Below are 23,070 nucleotides of genomic sequence, written 5' to 3'. Positions count from 1 at the left end.
CGAACCAGTCTTCAATGAGGATAAGTCCAGCATGTGTGTATTCTTCGGCGTTGCAAGGCGGGTTCTCCTTCAAGTTCCATGTACCTGCCGAATAGTGTCCGGCTTCCTCATCAATGTTGCGTTTCTTGGCTCCCACGCCCAATAATGGCCTTCTTCCACGCGTCGCACGAATGCGAAAAGCCAGGGTGCCTTTTATGTTTTACCCCCTAGTTGTGCGAGTAATCTGCCTATAAGAGAGGCATGAATCCAGATCCAAACCACCATCTTCCTCCCGCGAATACTCATCGAAGCGCTTTCGACCAAAAACCCATTCCATCATGGATCCTCAATGCAGCTCCTCTTCTCGCGCTCCCAGCCCTCTGCCAGGAGATTGGGGGAGATGCTCTGTTCCGCACAACGAGCTGGTGAAGCTCCAAACGGGGGGATATCTCCCTCCGGCCTTCATGGTTCCTGTCCGGGCCGGACTGGCCACCTATAAAGGTGGGAAGCAAGCGAAGGCTACCCCAAATCCCAACAAAGGGGAGTGGGTATGCTTCATCCCCTATCTGATAAGGGGGCTCGGACTTCCTGTACATCCGTTCCTCCGCGGGCTCCTGGAGTTCCACGGACTCCAGCTTCATAACCTCACGCCCGCCTCGATCTTGCATATCGCGGGTTACGTAGCTCTTTGCGAGCTATTCCTGGGCGTCGAGCCCCATTTTGCGCTATGGAAGAGGTTGTTTTGCCTTGTGCCCCGCTCTCATGAGGGGCTCATATATCAAGTGGGCGGCGCCGAAATATGGCGCATCGCCGGGACCGGATATCCATCCAGAACCCCTAAGAAGGCGTCCGAAGACTGGCCTTCGTTATGGTTTTATATAGAAGACGCTCCGCTGCCAGACCCTATCCGGATCGGCCTCCCAGAGTTCAACAATGCTCCTCTGAAGAAACGCCTTAGTTGGCACCCACGGAGCCCCCGACTAGAGGAAGACAAGAGCGTCCATTATTTGATGGGCCGGATAAGGTTACTGGCCCATTCCGGGTTGACCATGATTGGAGTCATGGCAACATGCATTATGAGGGGAGTGCAGCCACTACAATATAGGGGCCACCCCATGTGGGATTTCAACGGGGAGGACGATGCCACCCGTCACGGCCGCAAAGGGTCGGATTAGGCCGAAGACCTGGTGCAGATCCTGTCCGGCCTGTATAAGGGGGAGAAGGAGGATTTCCTTCGGACGAACCCGTTAAATGGGTTCTCCATGAATAATCCCCGGCCTTGGGTAAGCGAACACTTCACGTGTCTAACCCATGCCTTTGAAACTTAAGTTTCTTATATTGTGTTCTTCTTTCGACGCAGGAGCTGCGTCGGACGGTGGAGGACATGCTAAGTCCAGCCCCGCAACCCGAGGATCCAGAGAGATCCCGGGACCCGGCCTCCGAAGAGGATCCGGACATAGGAGTGGAGCTAGTCGACGGGGTGTTCTACCAGCTCAGCATGGATAATGCCTTAGTCGCCATTACGGCCGACTATCCCGGACTATATCCGGCTTCCCAGGTGCTTGTGACCGAAGTTCTGACACCGTTAGTCCTTCCTTGCTTATTTCTGAACACCGTATACGATGACGCTGTGCAGGAGGCGCCTCTAGGGCGGGAAGCCGAGCCCGCGGCGGCTGACCATCAAAGGCCAGTCCGGCCCAGTGGACAGAAGAGGAGCGCGGCGCGGACTGAAACGTCGCCGCAAAGGTATAGCTCACAATTAATTATCTGGAGCAACGTTCCTAGGAAGCGTTTGAGTGCTCATGGCTTTTGTAGGGGAAAAAGCGCCTGCCGGACTGCGGGTGTAGAGGCTGTCAATCCGGCTTCTACCAGCCAAGCTCCAGCGCCTGGTCCGGAGGGGGAGGCGAGCACAAGGCGCGAGCCGGATACTCCTCCAACGGAGGATGCCGACAGACTGTCCGCCACCAAATCTGAGGTGGAGAGCGCCATGAAACATAGGCGCCGCCGGACTGTTTATCGTGACGCGTGGTTCTCCCCTGAGGCGTTGGATGCCTTTAATGCAGGGGACGCGCACCTCCGTGCCGCTCAAGATGGTTTGACTAGAGCCACGGAGCAGTATGTAAAAGACATACGGGTAAGAGAATTTAATAGTTATATATGCCAGTAGCCCCCGAGACTTAAAGTAGTTATATTAACTGATTTAAGGATCATGTGAAACGCAGGGTCTTACCGAGAAGAATACCCAACTGTCTCAGGAGCTGCAAGAGTGTAAGGCTCAACTTGAGGCCGCACTCGCTGCCGTAGGAGGAAACGCAGGGACCTCTCCTGGTAACACATTATTTAAAAAAATAAGTAGTGTTTGGCCTGTGCGCAAGTCTGATAATGACTTTGCAGGTGCTGCCGGACAAGATCCGGACAGGCAAGAACTTCTGCGCCAGCTGAAGGCCGGCGAGAGGGTGCTGCATAAGGTGCAACACGAAAGGAACAAGCTCCAGGATGCCCATGCCCAGCTTGGAGAAGAGCTGAAAGGCGTTCGGGCCGAGCTGTCAGGCTCCTTTAAGGAGAATCAGCGGCTTCGTCGCGGCATCTATAGTAAGTGCTTGAGCGAACTCCTTTGAAAAGAAGAGTTCAGCGAGGAAGTCAATTGACAAAATATGTCTGTAGGTATACTCACAGGTCGCCCCGCGGAGGAGATGCCCGTATCGACGGGTGATCAACTTCCCGAGTTGTTGCAACTGACCGAACGAGTTTGGCAGGCAATGAGTGGCGTCATCCAGGCTTTATGGCCAGCCTTCTCCCTACCCGAGGGACTTGGGGAGCTTGCGGAGAAGCTTCAGGGAGTGCGGCAGCGCTTCCATTTATGGAAGATTTCAGCCTGCCGCCAAGGTGCCAGGGAGGCCTGGGCCATGGTGAAGATGCGGTACAAGAAGGGGGATCCCAACCACATGGCCGAAGTCGGTCCTGTGGGGCTCGATGGGAAGGAGATCCCTGTAAGTTTAGTATACGGCCAAGTAGAGTTGGCCGCTAAGTTTTCCCAACAGGACTGTAAATTAGACAGCTTGTTAGACGGGATTGAAGAAGAATACAGTCAGTCAATTTGACAATGTATTATAAAATGACATGTAAAATGCCTTCTAGCCGGATTGTAGATCGTTTGTCTTTGCCGACCTTTTCGCTTCGACCTCGGGACCCTAGAGTTCGGAGTGTGTCCGAATACCTTCTCGGTTATGAAACAACCGGGTTATGCATGGAGACCAGACGTAGGGGTCATTAGTGCTTTATCAGACAAGTGCCCAACTAGTTATGTTATATTACATGGTTAGTAAGAAACATCTTCCAGGGAGAATAGTCCCGTTAAGGGTTCCTTTCCTCTGGGGGTGGCATGCCCTAAAGGGCATGTCCGGACTGCGAAAAAAGCAGAAAAACATCTGGGGGTAGATAAATAAGTAGGTAAAATCATCTTTCAAGTCACCGACCGAGTATTCCCTTAAGAACGCTAGCTTTAGGCTTCACCCAGTCTGAGGTACACATCCGGCTGACCCAGCAGTAACAATCGCAGAGGTGCTCCCTTTACCTCCTAGCCGAACAATCGGGAACGTAGGGGTAAGCACAGGAGCCAGGCAACCCAGCTTGGCCAAAACTTAAGTCATATCGATGCATATAATGGTGAATAAAAGGTACATGTGGGAGCTTTAACACATGTGCTGGGCGCGAAACCCTTATAAATTAAGCTTCTGGTAAAGAAGCCCCCAGGTATAGTGAGTGCGGATAGCACATCGATTATGCGCGAACTGAGGCGCAAGTAAGCCTTTTAAGGCTGTTTATGAGTAGGGTGAGAGAAAAAGAGAAAAAAGGCAGCTGAAGTATAAAAAATTTGGACGGGAGAAAGGGACGAACTCTTAATCCGGCGCTAGGCGTAGAATCTTCGGAGGCGGGCTGCGTTCCATGGGTTCGGCTCGAGTCGATAATCCGATGCATTTCGTAGATGGTATGCTCCGCCGGTAAGGACTTGATCGATGATGAAGGGGCCCTCCCATTTGGGCTTGAGCTTGTCCTTTTTCTTGTCCGGCAAGCGTAGAACTAGTTCGCCCATGTTGTAAGTCTTGGCCCGTACTTCTCTGCTTTGATATCTTCGAGCCTGCTGCTGATAGAATGCGGAACGAGCCTTGGCGACATCGCGTTCTTCCTCCAATGCGTCTAAGTTGTCCTACCGATCCAGCTCGGCCTCTCTTTCTTCATACATGCGCACTCGAGGTGAGTCATGAATAATGTCGCAGGGCAAAACTGCCTCTGCGTCGTACACCATAAAAAATGGTGTCAATCCGGTAGTACGGTTGGGCCCGCAGCCCCCAGAGTACGGAGTCGAGCTCCTCTACCCAGTGCGTGTCAGATTTCGTAAGTGACCGCACTAGTCTGGGTTTGATGCCGCTCATTACTAGACCATTCGCTCGTTCCACTTGACCGTTGGTTTGAGGATGATAGACTGAAGCATAATCGAGCTTGATGCCCATATTTTTGCACCATGATTTAACCTCATCGGCCGTAAAATTCGTGCCGTTATCGGTGATGATGCTGTGGGGGACACCGTAATGGTGTACTACCCCGGATATAAAGTCTATCACTGGTCCGGACTCTGTCGTTTTAACTGGCTTGGCCTCTATCCATTTGGTGAATTTATCCACCATGACCAATAGGTATCTTTGCTTGTGGGTTCCCCCTTTAAGTGGTCCAACCATGTCAAGCCCCCAGACCGCGAATGGCCAGGTAATGGGTATAGTTTTGAGGGCGGTGGGTGGCATATGGCTCTAATTAGAAAAGAGCTGACAACCGACGCATCATTGGACTAAGTCCTGAGCATCTGCCCGGGCCGTCGGCCAATAAAATCCTGCACGGAATGCCTTTCCTACGAGGGCCCGGGCTGTTGCGTGGTGTCCGCCTAGTCCGGCGTGAATTTCAGCCAGGAGGTTTCGCCCTTCCTCTTCGGAGATACACCTTTGAAGGACTCCGGTTGTGCTTTTCTTATAAAGTTCTCCCTCGTGGACCTTGTAGGCTTTAGATCGCCGAATTATGCAGCGGGCCTCGTTTTGGTCTTCGGGAAGTTCTTGCCTAAGTAAGTAGGCTAGGAATGGTTCTGTCCACGGGGCGATTACGGCCATTATGCCGTGGGCTGAGGGTGTTATTTCGGCGGCGGAATTGCCGCTTATGTCGAATTGCTCTGTGTCGGTTGGTGTGGCTGCTTCTGATTTGTTATGTCCGGACTCCTCTTCCCATTGTACGGATGGCTTGAACAGCCGTTCCAGGAAGATGTTTGGAGGGACAGCGTCACGCTTTGCGCCGATGCATGCCAATACGTCGGCCGCTTGGTTGTTATCCCTGGCTACGTGATGGAATTCGAGTCCGTCGAACCGAGCTGAAATTTTTAGGACAGCGTTGCGATATGCTGCCATTTTCGGATCCTTGGCATCAAAGTCTCCATTTATTTGGGATATTGCGAGGTTTGAATCCCCGCGCACCTCTAGGCGTTGAATGCCCATGGAGATTGCCATCCGGAGACCATGTAAAAGGGCCTCGTATTCGGCTGCGTTGTTGGAGTCCGTGTACATTATTTGAAGTACGTATTGGACTGTGTCACCGGTCGGGGACGTCAAGACGACGCCAGCCCCCAGTCCGGCCAACATTTTAGAGCCGTCGAAGTGCATAATCCAATTGGAGTATGCGCCGTACTCTTTAGGGAGTTCGGCTTTGGTCCATTCAGCGACAAAGTCAGACAAGACTTGTGACTTTATAGCTCGCCGAGGTCTGTAAGTTATATCGAATGGTAAGAGCTCAATGGCCCATTTTGCAATCCTGCCCATTGCGTCGTGGTTGTTTATAATGTGATTGAGTGGTACTTCAGAGGCCACTGTTATCGAACACTCTTGAAAGTAGTGTCGGAGCTTCCGGGATGCCATGAACACTGCATACGCGATCTTTTGATAGTGCGGGTAACGGGACTTGCAGGGGGTTAGCACAGTGGATACGTAGTACACTGGTTTTTGAAGAGGGAATTTATGCCCTTCTGTCTCTCGTTCGACGACGAGTACCGCGCTTACAACTTGATGTGTTGCTGCGATATATAACAGCATTTGCTCGCTCAGGTTGGGCGCGGCCAGGACCGGATTCGTTGCCAATATGGCCTTTATTTCTTCGAGTCCGGCGCTGGCAGCATCCGTCCACTCGAAGTGTTCGGTGTGCCTGAGGAGGCGATAGAGGGGCAATGCCTTTTCTCCTAAGCGGGAGATAAAGCGGCTGAGGGCCGCCATGCATACCGTCAATTTCTGGATCTGTTTGAGGTTTTTTGGAATATCCAGTTGTGATAGAGCCCGGATCTTGGCCGGATTTGCTTCAATTCCTCTACCGGATACGATGAAGCCCAGGAGCTTTCCGGCTGGCACGCCGAAAACGCATTTTTCCGGATACAGCTTGATATCATATTCTCGGAGGTTGTCAAACGTGACCCTCAAGTCGTCTACTAGAGTTTCGGCGCGTTTACTTTTGACGACCACGTCGTCTACATATGCCTCTACTGTCTTGCCGATCTGGGTAGCCAGACATGTCTGAATCATGCGCTGATATGTTGCGCCGGCGTTTTTAAGTCCAAAGGGCATCGTGTTGAAGCAGAATGGTCCATATGGAGTAATGAATGCCGTTGTGGCTTGATCCGCTTCTGCCATCTTGATTTGATGATAGCCGGAGTATGCGTCCAGGAAGCACAATGAATCGTGCCCTGCAGTGGCATCGATGATTTGGTCGATGCGGGGGAGGGGGAAGGGATCCTTTGGGCAGGCTTTATTTAGGTCTTTGAAATCGACACATAGGCGCCAGGATTTGTCCTTCTTTGGTACCATTACCAGGTTTGCTAGCCAATCCGGATGTTTGATGTCTCTAATGAATCCGGCTTCCAATAGTTTGGCTAGTTCCTCTCCCATTGCCTGTCTTTTGGGTTCGGAAAATCGTTGAAGAGCCTGTTTGACTGGCTTGAATCCTTTTAGGATGTTTAGGCTGTGTTCTGCTAGTCTGCGTGGGATTCCGGGCATATCCGAGGGGTGCCAGGCGAAAATGTCCCAATTTTCCCGAAGGAATTCTCGCAGTGCGGCGTCTACATCAGGGTTCAATTGTGCCCCGATGGAGGCCGTCTTTGTCGGGTCCATTGGGTGGACCTGGAATTTTACTATTTCTTCGGCTGGTTTAAAGGAGGTGGACTTGGATCTCTTATCGAGTATCACATCGTCCCTATTGACCGTAGAGCGCAGCGCGGTGAGTTCCTCTGCCGCTAAGGCTTCGGATAGTGCCTCCAGAGCTAATGCGGCCGTCTTGTTTTCGGCGCGGAGTGCTATGTCCGGATCACTAACGAGAGTGATTATTCCGCCGGGCCCAGGCATTTTGAGCTTCATGTACCCGTAATGGGGTACGGCTTGGAAGATTGTGAATGCCTCTCGTCCTAATATAGCGTGGTATCCGCTGTTGAACGGGGCCACTTGGAACATGATTTCCTCGGACCTGTAATTGTCCGGCGAGCCAAATACCACATCGAGTGTGATTTTCCCTGTGCAGCGCGCTTCCCGGCTAGGGATTATCCCTCTGAAGGTTGTGCTGCTTCGCTCAATGCGGTTCCAGTCTATTTCCATTTTTTGAAGGGTTTCCTCATAGATGAGGTTTAATCCGCTGCTGCCATCCATGAGCACCTTGGTAAGCCGAAAGCCGTCCACTATCGGACTGAGGACCAATGCGGCTGGTGCTCGGGCTGTTCGGAATTTGGGTTCGTCGCTGGCGTTGAAGGTGATGGCCGCGTCACTCCAAGGATTTGCTGTGGCTACGTGATAAGCTTCGGCAAGGCTGCGGATTGTTCGTTTCCGCATATTGTTTGATGCGAAAGTCTCGAAGACTGTTAATACCATACCGGTATTGTTGGTGTGGTTTCCCGGGGCTAGAAGCTCCTCGCCACTTTTGGCCACCTACCGTAGTATCCAACATGCTCTAAGGCTATGTGTTGGGATGGCGCCCCCTGCACTGTGAATTGTACAGGGTCTGCTGAGCCATCCCTCCAGTACGGTTCCGTTCCCTTTAAGGGGTTTCTGTTTTTTGGTTCTTGCACCTGGCACCTGAATGTGATGCGCCCTTTTATTGCGGACTGGGTCTGTATCCGGGGCCGGATTGTCCCAAAACCTATTTTCGGTTTTTTGAAAACTCTCTATCGCACAGTACTTCTGTACTATGGATGCCAGGTCGGCGAAGCGTGTGATTTCACAATGGCTGACGGCGTTTAGGATTCCCTCGTCCGTGCAATTATTGCAGAAAATTGAGATTGCGTTTTCCTCTCGGCAGTCTTTTATCCTGTCCATAACCAGGAGGAATCTGGCCCAGTAACGATGTACTGTTTCAGTGGGCTCTTGCCGGTTTAGAGATAGATCGCATATATCTGGTCGGGTGGGCGGAACTAAGTCCGGAGCCCTACCCATCTCAAGGCTCGAGGGCCGAGGAGTTTCCAAGATCAGAAACTTTGATCGCTGGACATTGTCCAACGAGTCCGGAACGATGCCTGATTTTAAGTTCAGTGCTCGATCGAAGTCCGCCCCTCTGCAGGAATCTGGCATGGAGGGTTTGGGAGCCCGGACATGTCTAGTTTTCAATATAGGAGAAGAGTCGCCGCATTGTTCTTCTACCACCGTAATGTGGTGGGTGACCTAGGGAGAGTTAATCTCTCTCAGATCGGTTTTAAGCCCGATCTGATCGTAGTCTGTAGCGACTCCCAGGGCGGCGATCCGATCCAAGAGTTCGTTTACGGACGAGAGCTCTGCTGGATCTAGATGCTTGGCGAATTCCGAGTTGACCTGAAGGTTGCTCTCGATGACTCGAGAGGTCATTGCGGAGGCGGTGGCCGGACAGGCGGCTATGAGAAAACCTCCTAGCCGGATAGTTTGGCCGGCGACCAAGGCTCCGTTGGCGAAGATACCGTCATTGAAGACGGGAAGAGGCATCCTTCCTATCGGTGACGGCACAGAGGAACTCTCAATGAAAGCACCAATGTCGGTGTCAAACCGGCGGATCTCGGGTAGGGGGTCCCGAACTGTGCATCTAGGCGGATGGTAACAGAAGACAAGGGATACGATGTTTTACCCAGGTTCGGGCCCTCTTGATGGAGGTAAAACCCTACGTCCTGCTTGATTGATATTGATATTGTGGATGTTTACAAGAGTGGATCTACGACGAGATCAAGGAGGCTAAACCCTAAAAGCTAGCCTATGGTATGATTGTAAGGGTTGATGTTGTTCGTCCTACGGACTAGAGCCATCCGGTTTATATAGACACCGGAGAGGGCTAGGGTTACATAGAGTCGGTTACAATGGTAGGAGATCTACATATCCGTATCGCCAAGCTTGCCTTCCACGCCAAGGAAAGTCCCATCCGGACACGGGACGAAGTCTTCAATCTTGTATCTTCATAGTCTTGGAGTTCGGTCGATGATGATAGTCCGGCCGATGATAGTTCGGCCGATGGTGGTAATCCGGCTATCCGGACACCCCCTAGTCCAGGACTCCCTCACCTATACTTACCATCCACGCGTAAAGGAGTCCCCATCGGACACGAGAGATAATCTTTTGTCTTGTATCTTGACGGCCCATTAGTCCGGCCCACATTAATAGACCAGACGCCCGAGGACCCCCTAGTCCAGGACTCCCACAGTAGCCCCTGAACCAGTCTTCAATGATGATATACTCGGCGTTCAGATTGTCTTCGTCATTGCAAGCCAGGTTCCTTGAAGAATACACATCGTCTTTCCTCTGTAAAAGAATTGTATCTGGCTTTTCATATAAACACAACCCCTAGCCGCGAAGGCAGGATATATATATATATATATATATATATATATATATATATATATATATATATATATATATATATATATATATATATATAATATAAAACAGTGTCTTTTACTGACAACATTTTTAATGAAGCATCGGACTTGACCCTTCGGCATTTTGAACCATTTTGCTACCCCGTGTTTCGTGTTTCGAGGCCACGCCTTATTGGCACGTCCTGTTAAAACAGAGATCGTGACCGCTTAATGTGGGATTGCACATCAATGATATTTGGGTAATCCAACCATTTGTGGCGCACGCCTTCATTGGGAATAGGCGAGATTCAAGGCACGAGCGAGGGGGCGGTTGGCAGTTTTACTACCTTTAAGAGGGCAACAGATTCTTACTTTCCTCTCCACGCCTTCACATCTCCTCAGCCTTCCAATCTCCCAAGCTCTCTGCGCCCGCAAAATCCCCGTCTTTCTCACGACCACCACCACCTACTCCGACCATGGCCGGAGCTGGCTCCAAAGGCAAGTGGGAGGCCTCCTCTGTGACGGAGAAAGAAATAAAAGATCTCCGGAGCACGGGGTATCTCACCACCGGTATCAAGCACAGGCTTCCCCACGAAGGTCAAGTCATTCCCACTTCGGAGCCCGGTGAATGGGTTGTCTTCCTTCCCCACTTCCTTAGAGGGTCAGGTTTTCCACTCCACCCATTCGTCCGTGGACTCATGTACTACTACGGGCTAGATTTCCACAATCTAGCCCCAAACTCATTCCTCCACATCTCGGCATTCATCGTCGTGTGTGAGGCTCTCCTCCACGTCCACCCACACTTCGGCCTATGGCTCAAGGTCTTCAAGTAAAGCCGAAGGTGGTCGATGGGCAGCACGCGGACTGCGGTGGTGCTATGATTAGCAAGCTGCCGAACACCACATGCCCAAGGGGGCCTTTGTGGAGACCATGAAGATCTGGCAACAGGAGTGGTTCTACATCACCGAGCCGCACCGCACTAAGTGGGCGGCCATTCCGGAGTTCAGATCCGGACCCCCCATGAGGCTCACCTCCTGGAACGTGAAGGGCCTTGACTGGGGGTCCTATATGGAGGTGCTGGCGCTGCAGACGCGCATTACCAACGTGCTGGGGAAGAACGTTGGTTTGACCAACGTGGTCCAGATCATGCTCTTCCGCCGCATTCTCCCCTGCCAGTGTCGGGCTTCCCCCATGTGGGAATTCAAGCCGGAGGATCCGCGGATGCTACAGCACTTCCTCGGCACCACGCGCGAGGGGGTATGGAAACTGCTTTTCAAGGCGCAGAAGAGCAGCTGGCCCATGGAGACCGAAGACATGGGCCTCAACATCGCGTATCCGGCCTCTCCAGTAAGTATTTGATATCTCCGAAGACATACCTAGTTTATATATATACATTTGTTCTATGTTGAACTCATCAACCCATCTTTCGTTACAGGGTTGCACCAAGAAGTCGGAGCGGATCAAGTGTCCGGCTCCACTACCCGAAAACCCAGTCACTCCTCAGCTAGAGGAGATGTTGATCCCGGCGCCTTATCAACCACTAGAGAAGAAGGCAAAGAAGAAGAGCAAGGGGCCCAAGAACGGGCCCCGCCGCAAAGGCCCTCCAGAAAGTTGTGTCAGGAGAGACCGAGCCCGTCTCCTCCCATGAGGAAGACGAGGACGAAGAAGATGGGGAGGAGGATAACGAGGAAGCGGAGAGCGACTCCTCCCTCAAGACGAGGAGGGGAAAAAGGACAGCCTCTCGGAACCTGGAGGGGGCGACGCCGAAGAAAGGGCGGGTGGTCCTCTCGGACAGTTCGAGCTCGGAGTCCGAACACAGCCCGGAGCGGGTCCAAAGGGAGAAACCCCTGGCCGAAACGTAAGTATTAGAAACTTACTCGTTCAATTATTGCCTTATTCTGCCTTTGTCATGCTCAACTTCTTTTATGCTTTTTAGCCCTCCGCGCGAGATCTCGATCCCCTCTTTTTCGACGGGGAACTCCCTAGCCCCTGGGGAGACGGAGACTGATGGCCCATCTCGCGCGCTCTCTCCCCCTGCCATGGAGGACACCGAGGTGTCATCCCAAAGGCCATCTCCTGGCCGAGGAGGGGTGGACGAGACAGTCCAAAAGGCGCCCGAGGACAACACCTCGGGCGTTGTAGAGCGGGGCACAGCGACCCCCATGACCATCAAGGGTGGGAGGTGTCGGTGTCAAAACCGGCGGATCTCGGGTAGGGGGTCCCGAACTGTGCGTCTAGGCGGATGGTAACAGGACACAAGGGACACGATGTTTTACCCAGGTTCGGGCCCTCTTGATGGAGGTAAAACCCTACGTCCTGCTTGATTAATATTGATATTGTGGATGTTTACAAGAGTGGATCTACCATGAGATCAAGGAGGCTAAACCCTAGAAGCTAGCCTATGGTATGATTGTAAGGGTTGATGTTGTTGTGTCCTACGGACTAAAGCCATCCGGTTTATATAGACACCGGAGAGGGCTAGGGTTACATAGAGTCGGTTACAATTGTAGGATATCTACATATCCATATCGCCAAGCTTGCCTTCCATGCCAAGGAAAGTCCCATCCGGACACGGGACGAAGTCTTCAATCTTGTATCTTCATAGTCTTGGAGTCCGGTCGATGATGATAGTCCGGCCGATGATAGTTCGGCCGATGGTGGTAGTCCGGCTATCCGGACACCCCCTAATCCAGGACTCCCTCAGTAGCCCCTGAACCAGGCTTCAATGACGATGAGTCTGGCGCGCATATTGTTCGGCATTGCAAGGCGGGTTCCTCCTCCGAATAATTCATAGAAGATTGTGAACACCAGGATAGTGTCCGGCTCTGCAAAATAAATTCCATATTCCACCGTAGAGAGAATAATATATATACACAAGTTCAATCTGCTGACGTTTTTTGCGGCGTGACGTCACACCACTACCAAGCCATTACTTGAATCGTTTTTTATTTTACCACCTCAGCGCATTTAGCGAAGCGGTTTCCTTGGCACGTCTTGTCAAAGCAGAGATCGTGTTCCCCCTTAATCCGGGATTCTCATCAATACGGACGTGGGTAACCCAACCGCGCCATTGATGGTGGCGCTTGGGAGATAAGCGAGTTTTACTAGGCTGGTGGGGACGCATAGTCTTCGTCCGCCTATATATAAGGGATAAGGATTCACCTTTTCACTTACGCCTTCTTCCTCCTTTGCTTATCCATCTCCGCGCACTCGAGCTCCAGCGCCCAAGCCCGCACATCTCATCTCAACCTTCCCTAGCCATGTCTGGAGCGGGAGGCAAGTGGATGACCTCCTCCGTGACGGAGGAGCACATCGAAAGACTGCGCAGCGCCGGCTATCTGTCAGGCGACATCGCGCACCGACTGCCCAACGAGGGGCAGCTCATCCCCACCCCCAGGCCCCATGAGAGGGTCGTTTTTCTTCCCCATTTCCTCCGTGGACTGGGCTTTCCACTTCACCCCTTTGTCTGGGGGCTCATGTTCTACTACGGCCTAGATTTCCATGATCTGGCGCCGAACTTCATCCTCAACATCTCGGCGTTTATCGTCGTGTGCGAGGCCTTCCTCTGCATCCAGCCCCACTTCGGCTTGTGGCTCAAGACCTTCAATGTCAAGCCGAAGGTAGTGAAGGGCACTCAAGCGGAGTACGGAGGCGCCATGTTGGGCAAGATGCCCAACGTCCTTTGGTTCGAAGGGGCCTTCGTGGAATCCGTCAAGGGGTGGCAATCGGGGTGGTTCTATATCACCGAGTCGCGCGACCCTACGTGGGCGGCGGCCCCCGAGTTCAGATCTGGTATCCCTACGCAGCTCACCTCCTGGAAAAAGAAGGGCTTGCTGTGGGGTAGTTCAGAGGAGGTGACGGGACTCCAAGCCTGTATCCAGAAGCTGGTGAAGAAGCTCAGGCTGGTTAACATGGTCCAAGTCATGCTCGTCCGCCGGATTCTCCCATGCCAAGAGCGGGCATTCAATCTGTGGGAGTTCGATCCGGAACAGCACCAAGCGTTGAGCGGGCTCTTCGACACGATGTACGAAGGCGCCTGGAGGGTGCTGTTTAAGGGCGCCGAAGCCCCCGCATCCGCGACTGAAGATCGCAGATTTCGCTCGCAGCGCCAAGCTGACAAGGTAAGTGATTCTACCCCTTTACGGGACATTTGCTTTTCATAGTTTGACTCTATGCGGGTTTTGATTTCCCCCTTTTCCTTTGACAGGACTGGATGAAGAAGGCGGAGCAGATCGACTGCCCGGCTCCCATGCCAAAAAACCCAGTAGACGCCCGTCTAGCGAGGCTGCTGGTCCCACCACCGCACGTGGTGCCGGAGAAGAAGGCCAAGAAGGAGGCCACGGGTACTCGAAAGAGTTCCCGTTTTCAGGTGTCCGACGACTCCGAGGCGGACTCCTCCCCCAAAAATGAGGAGGAGAAAGAGGACTCTCTCCCAGAGGAGGGAGAGAGGAAGAGGAAGGCTTCCCCAACAGGGGAGGCCGAAGGGTCCAAGAGGGGAAGGACTATTCCCCCGGACAGCTCCGCCAACATCAATGTTGGCGAGGAAGAATGGCCTTCAAGGGCCAGGCCTCCGGCGAGATCGTAAGTATCCGGATTCCTGAATGATTTATAATTTCTTTTTATGTCACATAGCGTCCTTCTAATGCTGCATACTGCCTGCAGTCCGGCCGATGATGATCTCCCCGCTTCATCGAGCGGGTCGTTGGCTCCGTCGGATGTGGACTCCATCCCGACGGCCTCTACCCCTCGCGCCACTGAGGACGTCGAGGTGGGATCCCAAGAAGGGACCCATCAGGGGGAGGCTCCGGAGGCGCCACAAGGCGGCCTCCCGGACTTTGCGCCGGACTCCACATCGGAACCCGCAGTGGTTCCGGAGTCCGGCCGGCGGCCCCTTCGCAAGAAGGGCAAGACCGTGACGTCGGCGGCCTCCGTCCAACCGGAGGCGCCGGACAATTTCTTGGAGGCGCTCCAAGGCGCTTCCATCAAGGAAGAACACCGCACTATCATGAGTGCGGTGATTCAGAAGGTACAGCTCGCCAAGAGCGGGCTGACCGAAGCCTGCAGCAGCCTTCTAACAGGCTTTGAGGTAAGAAGTTAAAAATATGCAATGTAATACCGCATAGACAGTAGCCCCTGATGCTCAGTTCGGTGTTCGGAAAGAAAAGCCGGACTGAAGATCTAAAAAGATATACGCAGGGTTGCTAAAAAGTTATGTCAATATGGGTTGCAGGCTGCGCTGCTGACCTCTGCCGCACTGACTGCGGAGGTTGGTGAATTAAAGCAAGATCTCGAGCGGTCCGGGCAAGAGCTCGGCCGTGCCAAGAAGCAGCTCGAGGACAAAGAAGGTGAGTAAAACCACTTTGAATAGTTACCTTACAGAAAAGGATTTAGGTTGCAATAAAAGAATAACAAGGATAACATGGGTACTGCAGGGGCCACGAACGAGCTGGCAACCCTGAAGGAGGCCGTGTCCGCGGCCGAACGCAGTGCGGCCGCGGAACGGACAGAGCAAGAAAAGCAGGAGGCGCAGGTGGTGGCGGTTCGGCAAGAGCTCCAGGCTCTCATGGAAAAGCATGAGAGTTTGGAGCGTGACTCAAAGACTCAAGAGTCCGAGCTTGCCTCGGCTCTCGAAAGTGCCAAAGCCGCCAAGGCCGAGGCCCATAAGGCCCTTCAGGAGGTGGAAGATGTGAAGAAAATAGCGGCGGGTAAGGCATTTTTCATGCAAAGCAAGCATGTTAATGTAAACTACCTGACACTTACCCGAATTCGGAGCTCTCCAGGGGCATTTGCAGATTTGCCTCGTAGTGTATCCGATGCTGCCGCATTCTACCGTGGTGAGGAGGGAAGCTCAACGGAGAAGGTCTTCTGGTCTCAGTATGCTGAGGCCGGCCATCCGGTGCCCCCTAGCGACCAGCTGAAGCAGCTGGTCGAACTCCACAAGATAGCTGAGGAGGCCATGAAGGGCCTCATAGTCCGGCTGTGGCCTGGAGAGGCCATGCCTGGGAGCTACTTCGGCCTCGTGCGGCGGCTGGTGGATGCATGCCCCTGGGTGGAGGTCATCAAGCACTCCGCCTGTATTGAAGGTGCTCATCGGGCCCTTGCCCGCGCAAAGGTGCATTGGGGCAAGCTGGATGCGGAGAAGCTAATCACTGACGCGCCACCAACGGGCAAGGAATATCGTACGCCCGAGATGTACTATAAGACTGTCCTGAAGGGTGCCCGCAAGATTGCGGATGAGTGCCCCCGAGATGTAATTATTGAGTAAACTCGCTATGTATTATCTTGTGCGCTGAAAACTTTGTTCATATGCGCTAAGCAACGCTTGTTTAATTTAAAATATTACCTTCTGTGCGGCCGTTTATAAAATCTGAGAGATGGCAAGTCATTGGCTTCAGCCCCCATGCCACTAGTGTTGGGGTGTTCGGGATAAACTTGAGCACTCTTGTTCCCATTTTTGGGTCCATCTAGGGAGGCGCTCAACACGAAGAACAAGGCAACCAGACTTATAATGCTTGAACACTCTCACTTAGCCATAGAATTCTATAATTTTAAATTTCGGCGAAGCCCCTAGTATTCGGAAGACCGAATTTGGGGCGCTATCCACGCCTTCATCGGACATTATCCGGAACTTCGCTCGAAGCGGCGTAGGTCTTTAAGGACCCGAAAAAAACCTCTCGAACAGCGACCAGTCTCTCGCCTTATCATGACAGTCAGTTTTAGCTTTCTCCACTGAGGCGTTAACCCGGCTCAACCGGGGCGCAATCGCAGTGGTTCTCCCAGTGCTACCTTAGCCGATAGAACGGAACGTAAGGTGCCAAACATGGGAGCCAGGCAAACCCAACTATTGACCCAAGACATGATTCGGAGCCGATTCATATAATGCTATAAGTTCGGGGTGCCGTACTTGTGAAAGTGTTCGGACTTTATCACACCAAAATGCGGGGAACATGAGCCCCTGGTGTATTCGGCCGTACCAAAATATACGGATGCAACATGTCGTAAATGAACATATATATATAAAGTAATGCAATTATGGGCAAAAAGTGCTGCATTTTATTCAAGAAGGTCTGCTATGAGTGCGGAATGATACAAATAGTGCGAAAAGCAAGGGATTGGACGAATTAAAGGCGTCTCCCTCTAGGGGTAGGCCGCGGAATGGTGTATTTAACAAATTTAATGCTCGTAATGGAGACCACCTGAGTGTTCATCGCGGCCTTTGTCCCTCCCTGGCTGTTGCATCATGAGTTCGGCAGGTTTGCTGCCGGACAGAGTCCTGTATATATATAAAAAAAGAGAAAAATAAAAGAAAAGAGCGACACACTTGGGAGCCCATGGTGTGGTCGAGCCGCACTCTGGGTTTGTTGTGGTCGTGCCCCTTCCCCTAGACCCATGGTATCTCCAGGGCGTAATTATGTACGCGGAGAGTTTGTCTTGCAATTGTGCGAGGGCGGGGGTTGGGGCCGCATTGCTACGCGTGCTCGGAACGTGCCAGGTGGTCTTGGTTGATTTTGCTCCGGGCGCGTTTGGCCGTGTCCGGCCGTTTAACGGCCGGACTCGAGAATTGCCTTAAAAGGCTGCTCTGTACTTCTGCCGCGAGAGCCGCTGTATGTTCCTCCGTTCGGAGGGACCGTTCTGTATTTCCATTGACCGTGATGACTCCGCGCGGGCCTGGCATCTTGAGCTTAAGGTATGCATAATGCGGCACCGCGTTGAATTTTGCGAACGCGGTTCGTCCGAGCAGAGCGTGATAGCTGCTGCGGAATGGGACTATGTCGAAGATTAACTCCTCGCTTCGGCAATTATCCGGGGATCCGAAGACCACTTCCAGTGTGACTGAGCCTGTGCAACTGGCTTCAACACCTGGTATGACACCTTTGAAGGTCGTCTTTGTAGGTTTAATCCTTGAAAGGTCTATGCCCATCTTGCGCACTGTATCCTGATAAAGCAGGTTCAGGCTACTGCCGCCGTCCATCAGGACTCTTCGTGAGGTGAAAACCATCAACGATTGGGTCTAAAACCAATGCGGCGAATCCGCCATGGCGGATACTGGTCGGATGGTCTCTTCGATCGAAAGTGATCGGGCAAGAGGACCATGGGTTGAATTTTGGGGCGACTGGCTCCATCGCGTATACGTCCCTTAGTGCACGCTTCCGCTCCCTCTTGGGTATATGCGTTGCGTATATCATATTTACCATCCGAACTTGAGGGGGGAATCCCTTCTGTCCTCTGTTGTTCGGCGGCCGGGTCTCTTCCTCGTCATCGCTGTGTAGCCCCTTGTCATTGTTTTCGGCAATTAATTTGCCTGCCTGCTTGAATACCCAACAATCTCTGTTGGTGTGGTTAGCTGGCCTTTCAGTGGTTCCATGTATTTGACAAGAGCGGTCGAGTATTCGATCCAAATTGGACGGGCCCGGAGTAGTTCTTTTAAATGGCTTCTTCCGTTGACCGGGTTTGGAGCCTCGGAATCCGGCGTTGACTGCCGTATCCTCATTGCTGTCGCCGTTAATGCGGTGTTTGTTTTTGTTTCGACGCGACTTGCCATTGCGTTCCTTGGTATCCGGACTGCCAGCATTTTTGCTGAAGTTGTTGCTGCGAGCTAGCCAGCTATCCTCTCCCGCACAGAAGCGGGTCATGAGTGATGTGAGGGCTGCCATGAATTTCGGCTTTTCCAGTCCTAGGTGCCGGGCCAGCCACTCGTAGCAGATGTTATGTTTGAAGGCCGCGAGGGCCTCTGCATCCGGACAGTCGACGATTTGATTTTTCTTTGTTAAGAACCGTGTCCAAAATTGCCTGGCCGATTCGTCTGGCTGCTGGATTATGTGGCTTAGGTCATCTGCGTCCGGTGGTCGCACATACGTGCCCTGGAAGTTGTCGAGGAATGCGGCTTCCAGGTCTTCCCAGCATCCAATTGACTCTGCGGGCAGGCTGTTAAGCCAATGCCGAGCTGGTCCTTTAAGCTTGAGCGGGAGATATTTGATGGCGTGAAGATCGTCGCCGCGGGCCATATGTATATGAAGGAGATAATCCTCAATCCAAACCGCGGGGTCTGTTGTGCCATCGTAGGATTCGATGTTAACGGGTTTAAACCCTTCAGGGATTTGATGATCCATTACTTCGTCAGTGAAGCATAGTGGGTGTGCGGCGCCTCTGTATTGAGCAATATCGTGACGTAGCTCAAGAGAGCGTTGTCTGCTGTGTTCGGCCCGGCCGGAGTAGTTGTATCCGGCACGACGGTATTCATCGTGGGTCTTGGGGCGCCCACGTGATCCATAGATAGATCTGGATTGTCTTGCCTTGTCCTCCAATATGTCCCGCAAGTCCGGCGCGTTCCCCCGTGGCTTCGCGCTTTTCGAGCGGTGCCGGGGTACGGTTTTGGTTGAGGGCTTACATGCCTCTCTATCGCGGCCACGAGGTGGTCGGTCTGCCGTATTGTGCGCTGGTGATGCCAGTTTGTATGCTTCCTCCTCTAGTCGGGGGAGCAACTTGCGTTTTGGGTAGCTTTTGGAGGGGCGTTCGAGTTCATACTCTTCGGCCGCGAGGACCTCGGTCCATCTGTCGGCCAGCAGGTCTTGATCAGCTTGAAGCTGTTGCTGCTTTTTCTTTAGACTATTTGCTGTGGCCATTAGCCTACGTCTGAAGCGCTCTTGTTCGACGGGATCCTCAGGCACGACGAATTCGTCGTTGTCGAGGCTTGCCTCGTCTCCGAAGGGAGGTATGTAATTATCATCCTCGACCTCTTCGTCTACCGCCCTCTCATGAGGGCTTGCTTCTGCCTCCTCCTGCGCTGAATCTTGCTGGAGGGGGTTATCTTCGGCACTTTCTGGGGTGTTATTATCTCCTGTAACGGAATCTCCATTCTTGCTGTGGCAGGATTTAGAGCGGCACCGCTGACGCCGGCACTTGGGCTGTTTCTTTAAGGAATCGGCCTCCGCTGTTTCTTCGCTGTCCCCGTCTTTTGGGGTGTCCACCATGTATATGTCGTATGACGAGGTGGTCTTCCAGTGTCCCGTCGGCACTGGTTCTTGATAGTCTCCGGCATCGTCGTCCATACCGTCAATGTCTTCGGAGTCATAGTCGAGTACGTCGGTTAGATCGTCGACGGTGGCTACGAAGTGGGTGGTGGGTGGGCTCTGAATTTCTTCGTCGTCCGTGTCCCAACCATCCTGGCCGTAGTCCGGCCAGGGCTCTCCGGATAGCGAGAGATGCTTCAGCGAATTTAAGATGTCGCCGAAGGGTGAGTGCTGAAAGATGTCCGCAGTGGTGAATTCCATGATCGGCGCCCAATCAGATTCGACTGGCGGGGGCGCAGGAGGTTCGGAGTCTGGCAGGGAGTCCGGCACCTCGGAGTCATGAGCTTTATGCGGGACAAGGTCAGTGTTCGGCTCTATCACCGTAGAAGTTGCAGCTTCCGAGGCGGTGTCCAGCCACCCGTCCTCGATCTGCGCGATCGGCTCCGGACTATAGGCCGGAGCGGATTCGCGTGCAGCCTCCAAGGCGCTGTCCGGCGGCAGAGTTAGGTCGTGCCCATCGTGACAGTGCGGCGCACTTGGGTGCGGCTCGGATCCGTCGAGGATCAAGTCCCCACGGATATCGGCCGTGAAGTTTAGGCTTCCAAACCTGACCTGACGGCCAGGGGCGTAGCTTTCGATCTGCTCCACATGGCCAAGCGAGTTGGCCCGCAGTGCGAAGCCGCCGAATACGAAGATCTGTCCGGGGAGAAAAGTCTCACCCGGGGCTGCGTCGTTGTTGATTGAAGGGGCCATCAAGCCTATCGGTGACGACACAGAGGAACTCTCAATGAAAGCACCAATGTCGGTGTCAAAACCGGCGGATCTCGGGTAGGGGGTCCCGAACTGTGCGTCTAGGCGGATGGTAACAGGAGACAAGGGACACGATGTTTTACCCAAGTTCGGGCCCTCTTGATGGAGATAAAACCCTACGTCCTGCTTGATTGATATTGATATTGTGGATGTTTACAAGAGTGGATCTACCACGAGATCAAGGAGGCTAAACCCTAGAAGCTAGCCTATGGTATGATTGTAAGGGTTGATGTTGTTGTGTCCTACGGACTAAAGCCATCCGGTTTATATAGACACCGGAGAGGGCTAGGGTTACATAGAGTCGGTTACAATTGTAGGAGATCTACATATCCGTATCGCCAAGCTTGCCTTCCACGCCAAGGAAAGTCCCATCCGGACACGGGACGAAGTCTTCAATCTTGTATCTTCATAGTCTTGGAGTCCGGTCGATGATGATAGTCCGGCCGATGATAGTTCGGCCGATGGTGGTAGTCCAGCTATCCGGACACCCCCTAATCCAGGACTCCCTCAGGGGGCTTCAATAGCCTGGGCCCTCTCCGAACACCGTCCCCGAGACCAGTACGTCACCGGGTTCGGACCAACATCCCCCTTCGAAGGAGGGGGGAGGAGCAGGAGCTCCATCGGTGGCCTCTGTCAATTCGGAGGCTGCTGACACTCTGCAGGAGGCACTGCAACGTGCCTCCATCATGAAGGAGCACTGCACCCTTATGGGTGCAGTAATGGAGAAGGTTCAGTCCGCGAAGAGCGAACTAACCGAAGCTTTCCCCAGCCTACTGATAGGCTTCGAGGTAAGCGACATAGTATTCTGCACAAGTATTTTGCATATGTGTGTGTGTGTGCGCGCGCGCGCGAGGCGAAGCCCACGTGTAGACAGTAGCCCCTGAGACTCTGTCCAGATTAGGACAATCCGAACAGGGGATCATCAACAAGTATATAATGCACTGTATATGTTATTTGACAGGCTTCTAAGCTGGCGGCTACTGCCCAAGACGCAGAGAGTGCCGAGCTCAATCGGAAGCTACCGCTATCCAATGAGGAACTTGACCACACCAAGAAGCGGTTCAACGAATCCCAAGGTATGTGGCATTTCAGCATATCTGAAAATTATATGTGTGTTAGTCGGTTGTAAACTGACTAAGAATATTATAAATATACTCGCAGTTGGTGCAGCCGAGGTCGAGTCCCTCAAGAGCACCCTTGCCGAAGCCAAGAAAGAGGCAAAGGCAAGCGAGGTGGCCACGAACAAAGTGGCCAAAGAGTTAGAGGTGGAGCAGACCGCCCGCCGCAGACATGAGGCGCAGGTGGAGGAGGTCGAACAGGAGCTCAAGGATGCCATCGCCCGATGTGACTCCTTGGAGCAAAAGAGTTCGAAACAGGCCTCCGAGCTCACCAAAGCTCTTGAGAGCCTGAGGGAGGCCCGGGTTGATGTCCAGGGCGCTCGCTAGGAGATCCAAGAGGCGAAGTAGATTGTGGCTGGTAAGGCCTTTATCATATAGAGTAGATATACTAGTAAGAGATATATGTTACTGACCAGAGTTTGGAGTTCTCCAGGTGCCTTTGCTGATTTGCCGAGGAGTATTGCGGATGCCGTCGCATTCTTCCGAGTCGAAGAGGGGAGCTCGACGGAGAAAGTTGTTCTGGTCGCAGTACCTTGCGCCAGAACTTCTAGTGCCCCTAACCGACCAGGTGAAGCAGTTGTCCGAGCTGCATAGGGTGGCCAAATTGACCATGAAGGATGTTATAATCTGCTTGTGGCCGGCCGAATCCATCCCTAGCAGTCACTTCGGACGTGTGAAGAGGCTGGAAAAGGCGATTCCTCGGATTGACGCCCTCAAGCGGTCGTCCTGCATTGAAGATGCCCGGATGGCCTTTGCCCGTGTCAAGGTGCAGTGGGCAAAGATGAAGGCCACCAAAATTGCAACCGCAGGGCCGCCTAAAGGGAAAGAGCACTGGCGGCCAGAGAAGTATTTTGACGAGGTCCTCGAGGGAACCCGTATTGTGGAGGGCCAGTGTTCGAAGGACGTCATCTTTGAGTAGCTGAGTCTGGTTTGTAAGAGTCATGTAATAAACTCATGGTGTATGATAGTTATGATTATGCTTTATTATTAGTTTATCCTCCTATTTTGTTGTTTATATGTCTGAAAGTTTACCAGTCGTCGGCTTTAGCCCCCACATAAATATTATAGGGGTGTTCGGGAACGCATGACCGCACTTTGTCCAACGTCTTGGTCCGATGTAGGAGGCGTCTTGCGAGGTGAACTAGGCAATCAGACTATGCGGCTTTAGTACTTTCACTTAGCCATAAGAGTCCATTGGTGGCGGTAAGTACAAGCCCCTCGTTGAATGAACGGCAATCCAGAGTGCGGCGCCTTTGCAACGCGGCTGGTCAAAAAC

Source organism: Triticum dicoccoides, chromosome 5B (assembly GCF_002162155.2).
Source record: "Triticum dicoccoides isolate Atlit2015 ecotype Zavitan chromosome 5B, WEW_v2.0, whole genome shotgun sequence".
Classification (NCBI taxonomy): Eukaryota; Viridiplantae; Streptophyta; class Magnoliopsida; order Poales; family Poaceae; genus Triticum; species Triticum dicoccoides.
The sequence above is the reverse complement of the archived record's forward strand: the minus strand, read 5'-3'. Positions refer to the sequence as shown.